Here is a 6,657-nt window from a genome sequence, read left to right as displayed (position 1 = left end):
TCACAGCTCCTGATTCCATACATAAGACATTCAGCTGCTTCGCAGACCCTGACTCCATACATAACACAACCAGTGCCAGCCACCCTGACTGTCCTGTAGTGATGAGCTGTATTCTAACACTGAGATTCAAATAAAGTCTTTTCTCCTTTAAGTTGCTTTTGCCAGAGTGTTTTCTCACAGCAATGGGAGAAAACAAACAAACATAAATATTTTACATGGTTTAATGATTCTGGTGACAAAAAGAAAACGTGCAGAATGTCAGATTTCTTAGGGCGAAGAAATAAGAGTAAGCAAGAAAGCTGAATTCATTTTATAAAACCTGCCCTCTTGGGATGTAATTCCATCTCCTGAGATCTACACCACTCCCTTGAGACCATGGACTCATTCTGGAGTCAGACCCTTAACTATAGCCACATGTCTTCTTTGGACCCACCATGTCATCACCACCGAAACATTGCTATGTAGGAAACCAACATCCTAGCATTTGCACCTTTCAAAGATATCCTCACAGCACATAAAACCACGGTATAGCCCTTGCAACTTTCAGAGTCAGATCATGGCTCATGGTTAGCCACAAAGCAGATACAGAATTTACTACCAGACACTACTACAAAATGATGGAAGACTAACAAGGTGAAAGGAATGTGATTTTTAAAAGCATTGAATCTGGATACTGAGTAAGTACATGGTGCAACCACAGTTTTGCTGTACATTTCAATTCAGAATAAATTGGGGACCTCCAGCACCAATGTTGTGATTCCTAGCAATCATTTTGGAAACAGCATAGTTTTCATGGACAACGAGCTGTGATGTTGCCTCCCACAGCCAAGGAGCCACCTTTATTTACACGGTTCCTGCCTTCCTCACAGAGAACTTCCTGACCCTTCAGAGGCCCTAATACGGACTTAAGACTCAGAGGCCCTCTATGTTGGCTTACCATGGAGGACCAGCAGCTCTCTGGCCAATGGTATGTGGAGAGGTACCCTCAGCTGCTACTCTCATGCTTGCTCCACTACAGATGTGCAATAAACCTTCTCCAGCTGGACAATGGCCCTACCCTATAAGAAAATAGCTTCCTTCTGCTGGCCAAACATAACCTGCAACTTTAGTCTCTACTCTGCTCTTTCCTACCTCTGGGAAATTACCCCTCCTATAGAATATTTAAAAAAAAACATACATCTCATGGGGCGTTGGTGGCGTGCACCTTTAATCCCAGCACACGGGAGGCAGAGGTGGGTAGATATCTGTGAGTTCGAGACCAGCCTGATCTACAAGAAGCTAGTTCCAGGACAGACTCCAAAGCCACAGAGAAACCCTGTGTTGACAAACCAATAAAAAAACCCACATCTCTAAGAAGATAGAAAATTATCAAAAGCCAGCAGAAAAGGTGACCTAGAAACAAATGAATTGTTATTGCGATAAGAACATCCTCTATGGTGCTAGCACAGGAGCATCACATGTGAGGTGTGACTGTGAGAGCCTAGGGCCTCACAATGCATCAGTCATGTTATACTGTAATAGCTGGCCATTATTATGATAAAAAGTTGGCAATTTCCATTTTTTGAAATGACTTGTCCTCCCTATATGGAGCCCGTGTGTGAGTGAATATCTTATAATCAAGGATCCATTTGGTATACTACTCAAATAACATTTTTCTTTTTTTGCAAATGCAGATGATAGTCACAAAATCTTAATCCATACCCATAAAAACACACCAATACTTCTAATCACTGGCAAGCAACAAAGACTCAATCTCCAACACATCCATATATAAACAAGGACCACACAAATACTCAGCACATCACAACAAGCCAGTCTCCACTGGCCATCCATAGCTCTCCAATGGTCATCCTTTCTTCACCCAAAGAAGGCTAGACATGTGACAGTGATACTGACCCATCAAATATGAGACACACTTGACACAAATATTTAGGCATTAGGAGGCTGAGCTTGTAGCCAACTGAGTCACCCCAGATGCTGAAAACAGTCACTATAATATTACATCTTCTGATTCCTACCATTTAGAACAGCACAGACCCTGAATTTACCTTCATGGGCACAGAGAAAATACAGGTGGCAAAGGCAGCCCCGTGTCCTGAGACAGAATTAAACAGCCTCACTTAGATCAAGTTTTCACCCATCAAACGCTGGACAGCATTTTGTGTATTCAGTTTTTGTTTGAAATTCCAGTGGGATTTTATTGAGCAGAAGAACACTCTAACAATTCACTCCCATCAACTCATGCAGTTTCTCCAACAGCACCTTGCTCTCATGCCCCAGGGGTCACTCATTTATAGGACAACAATCACAGTGTGTATATGGTTCACCACACAATGGTGAACAGCAACACAGACACCCATGCCCATGTTTCCATAGAACCACAGACAAGGCATGTTACCTACATACAAAGTGTGTGACTTTGAACAGAATATTTGTGTACTTCAGGGACCATGATTTCAAATGATGTGTGCTCACATTTGTTAATTAGCCATATAGGGTTGACATAACTTACTATATTTAAAAAAAAGATTTGTTGAAATTAATATTTTAATTATATGTAGGTGTGTGTGTGTGTGTGTGTGTGTGTGTGTGTGAATACATATGGAATATATACACATTTACACAAGTGTAAGTGCTTGTGTAGGTCAGAGGCATCTGATCTCTTGGAGCTAAAGTTACAGATGGTTGTGATCTGCTTGACATGAATGGGAACTTGGATTCTCTTGTAGAACAACAGGTGCTATTAACGACTGAACCACCTCTCCAGTCCTGACCCTGAGTTTTACCAATAGCTAGGATTGTGTTTTGAATAATCGCAGACTCAAATAAGAATATTTTATCATATTCTCTTGGCTTTCCCCTATTAAGTAGGCCAAATAGTTATGAACAGACGTTGAAATTCTATCTAGTGTTGGGGATGGTGGCTTACATCTGTAAAACCAGGAGATGGAGTCAGAAGGACTGTCATAAATGAGGGGCCAGCCTGAGCTATTATATGAGTTGCAATCCAGCCTGCTTGCAACCTCTCCCCAACAAAAATAACCCATACCGCCACCACTGGAAGCAAATCCTAGCATGTGACCTATAGAATTATAAGTATTCAAAATGTTTTGCACTGACTTTAAAACATGGGCATCAGAAAATAGCCTACAATGTATATTAGAGGTTAGCATGGGAATGGATTACTCCATAAATAAGTCTACAATGGCACCCGAATATTGGCCCTGATGTTATGGACTTCTTAAAAAGCTGAGGCTCTTAGCTTAAAATCAGTTGATAGAAATCAAAATGTTCACATAGACTATTGATTTAACTTCAGCCCAAACAAACATATTTTGTTTATTGAGTGTACACTAATCTAGCAAAAGATAAACTTTGGGCTACTACAAGCCAAGCTGCTGCTGCTCTCCCCAACTCTGATATAGGGGCTCTTTCATATGCCTGGCTGAACTATGGCTCCCTATATGAGTTTCCCAATTCTGAGGATCTCAGAACATGTGTTTGCAAAAGATTCAATAATGAAGTAATCAAACTAAAATGAGATTTTAAGTGTTGACAGGAAAGAACAGACACCAACCCAATCTGCCGGCGCCACTTATAAGGCAATGGCACCTGGAAGATGGGCAGCAGAACCCGGCAGCTAAATTACCCATAACTTAGGAGGATCCAAGTCCTTGGCCTCCGTTCATACCTCCTGGGTGTCCTCAGAGCAGCAGTCTGTCCTCCGGGTGCATCTGCTGATCACAGTTGAGGTGGTGCCACGTGCTCAGAGCATCAAGAAAAGACCCCAGACCCAGGCATGCCATGTGTGTGGGCAGTAGGGACAGAAAGAGATCTTTAACATAGACTAGGGTCCTATTTGGAATTTCAGATGGCTAGCCCCATGGAGATCAACTTGTTTCAAAACCGAGTCTCCCCTATAGCTTTCAGAAGGCTGCCGCCCGAACCTCTGCCCTCACCAGAAACCCCAACATAGGACCTCCATATCCACAAAATTAACAGAAATAGTAAAACTGACACACAAACTGGCGGTTAGGGCATGGGCTGCAGCAGATCAGATAACAGATAACAAACCTGTTACTCAACTGTTCAGTCACCCAGCCCATTCCAATCCTCGAGGCTTAACAGACATTAGACAGGACAGACATTAGACAGCACAAACTGTGGCAAAGAAATGGTGTCCAAAACCAAAATTACAAACAACCCTTGGACTTTCATCCTGGGTGGAACCAAGGGTTCCAGAAATACATCTATTTTTGGGCATTTCTGCTTTCCCTATGGTTCGATTCAAACAACCCTCAGACTTTCATCCAAGATGGGACTTCAGGGTCTCAAAATATGTCTATTTCCCCCTGAGATCCAAATTACACAAATACGAGTCACGAGTCCCGCTCAGGCTCAGATCAACAAAACAGCAAATTCAAGTGGCACCAAAGCAACAAAAACAAGCAAACATATAACATTGAACATATAAGTTCTGAGCTTGAATCATCTTACCTCCAAGATCGAAGCCACTCAGATGAGGTGTGGTCGAAAATTGCGGACGAGCCCACAAATGTTGGACCACCAGAAAACTCAAGTATCTGGGGTCCCAGACCATGACTACAGTCACCCCAATCACCAGGTGGATTCGAGAGCTTGCTGCAAACTGCACGAGGCTTTATTGTTAATTTAACAAGCTAACCCCATGTTAGCTCGGGGCTTTCACCCACCCGCCATGGTGGTTGGCTAGAAAAGACAGCTCCTCAGGCCTCCCAAGAGATCTTATAGGGCAGCATAAGGGGTACGCACAGGCTCACGATTGGTGTGCCTCCCGGCTTGGAAATCTTGCCCTGTGTAGATTGGTCAACTGGTTGTTATGGCCCATAGGCCCTCCCAGGTTGGTAGCTATGCTTTGTGCATCATTGCTGTGAGCTTGTCCATAAAGCACACCCAGTGTCATAAAGCATAGTGTCAGCTAACTTCTGATTGGTTCCTTGTCAAGATGCAGGCATCTGACTTTCTAGTGACTGACTAATTTCTGATTGGTTCATTGTCACAAGTCAGGCATCTGACCTCTAAGTGACCAAGGCAAGTTTATGGCAAGCACGTTTTCAGCTGTTATGGCTGCTGAAAGGGGAGCTGGTCCCTTCACCATGTCCCTAAAAGATATTTCAAAATTTAAATGTTCCTTTGGGAGACACAGAATTGCATATTTGTAAGTTAATCCCATATTCAGCTAGTCAAAATCTCTGGAAAACTGAGAGTATGGTCAAAAGTATTTCTCCTCACTGGCCACTTCTTCAGGAGAAAGTCAGCATGTAACTGGATCTCAAAGAAGCAGGGGTGTAGAAAAAATACCTCAGACCTATCTGTGAGGCTCTATACAAATATCTTAATTGTAACTATAGAGTGTATCATGAATCTGTAGATGCCATTTAATTGGGATTTTGAGAAAGTAGTATTATTTAAAACTCAGTTCTCAAAGTGATGCTGCATTTTTATTGACCAAGAAATTCAGACAAAAAATAGGGTAAAGAAGGGAATAAGAATAATAAATAAATAATACAGAGAAACAGAAAGAAGATACACTAATTTTCACCCACATTCCAATTGTACTACAGTGAGTTATTAGCTAGATTCTGGAACTTACATTTTTCTAAGGCTTCTATTACTTCCATAATAAGAAGAATGACTCATTATGCACTGTATTTTGTAAACAGAGTAATTTATGTTGAATACTTGTTATCTTTCAGATTCTGGAATTCTAGCAGATGTGAGGTAGGGAATGCTTAGGTTCCTAAAATAACTGGAATCTTGAACTCTGAATCAAAAATTAACCTTTCTAATCAATACGATTCATATATGTCTACATAATTTCATTTTTGAGCTATTGAATGCCTCTTTCTCACACCACTGAGCGAGTACTTTTGAAATATTTTGTAATATTCAAAATTTTTCCCCTTGTACATTATTTCCTTCATTGATTTCTCTCTGCTCACAGGAGCAGAGAGAAAACCAACAGGAAAGGTTTTTATAAGATGACTTAAACAAAAAGTACATCAAAGTGCCCCAACCAAAGAATATGATAATTTGAACTCTACTTTCCTCCCCAAAGGTTTTTTGAGACAGTTTACTAAAATAATGCACTTCAAGTATGAAAGTTATGTCATCATCTAAGAGTAAGCATAAGGAAATAGAATAAAAGAAAGAAAATAATGGAAAAAAAACATTAACTATTGATTATCCAGATGAAGAGACAGAAATACTGCACCTATATTTTTATTTTCTTTTTTGATCTATACTTCCAATATTTTCTAAAATAGGTATATAATGCTTTTATAGTGGATATTTTTAATGACTATATAAAACTGAATGTGCAAACATAGCAATAGAAAAATTAGGCAAAGCACATAAAACTATATGAAGATATTCTGAGGTTAAAACAATTAAAAACACATATAAAGATGCAAAAACCTTTAGAACAGTTATCGCACATGCTGTGGATGAGACTCTAAATTTCCTGATTGTAAAACAAAATGATTATAGTTAGAATAGTAAAGAATCTGGGAGATATTGTATTTGTATCACAGCATAAAAAAGAGGGGTGAGGAAGACATGATGGAGCAGAGAGGTTGAGTTGGGGGAAGAACAGAAGAGAGCAAGATATGACATAAT

The sequence above is a fragment of the Cricetulus griseus genome, unplaced genomic scaffold (genome assembly GCF_003668045.3).
Source record: "Cricetulus griseus strain 17A/GY unplaced genomic scaffold, alternate assembly CriGri-PICRH-1.0 unplaced_scaffold_12, whole genome shotgun sequence".
Lineage (NCBI taxonomy): Eukaryota > Metazoa > Chordata > Mammalia > Rodentia > Cricetidae > Cricetulus > Cricetulus griseus.
This window is presented reverse-complemented; position numbering follows the sequence as displayed.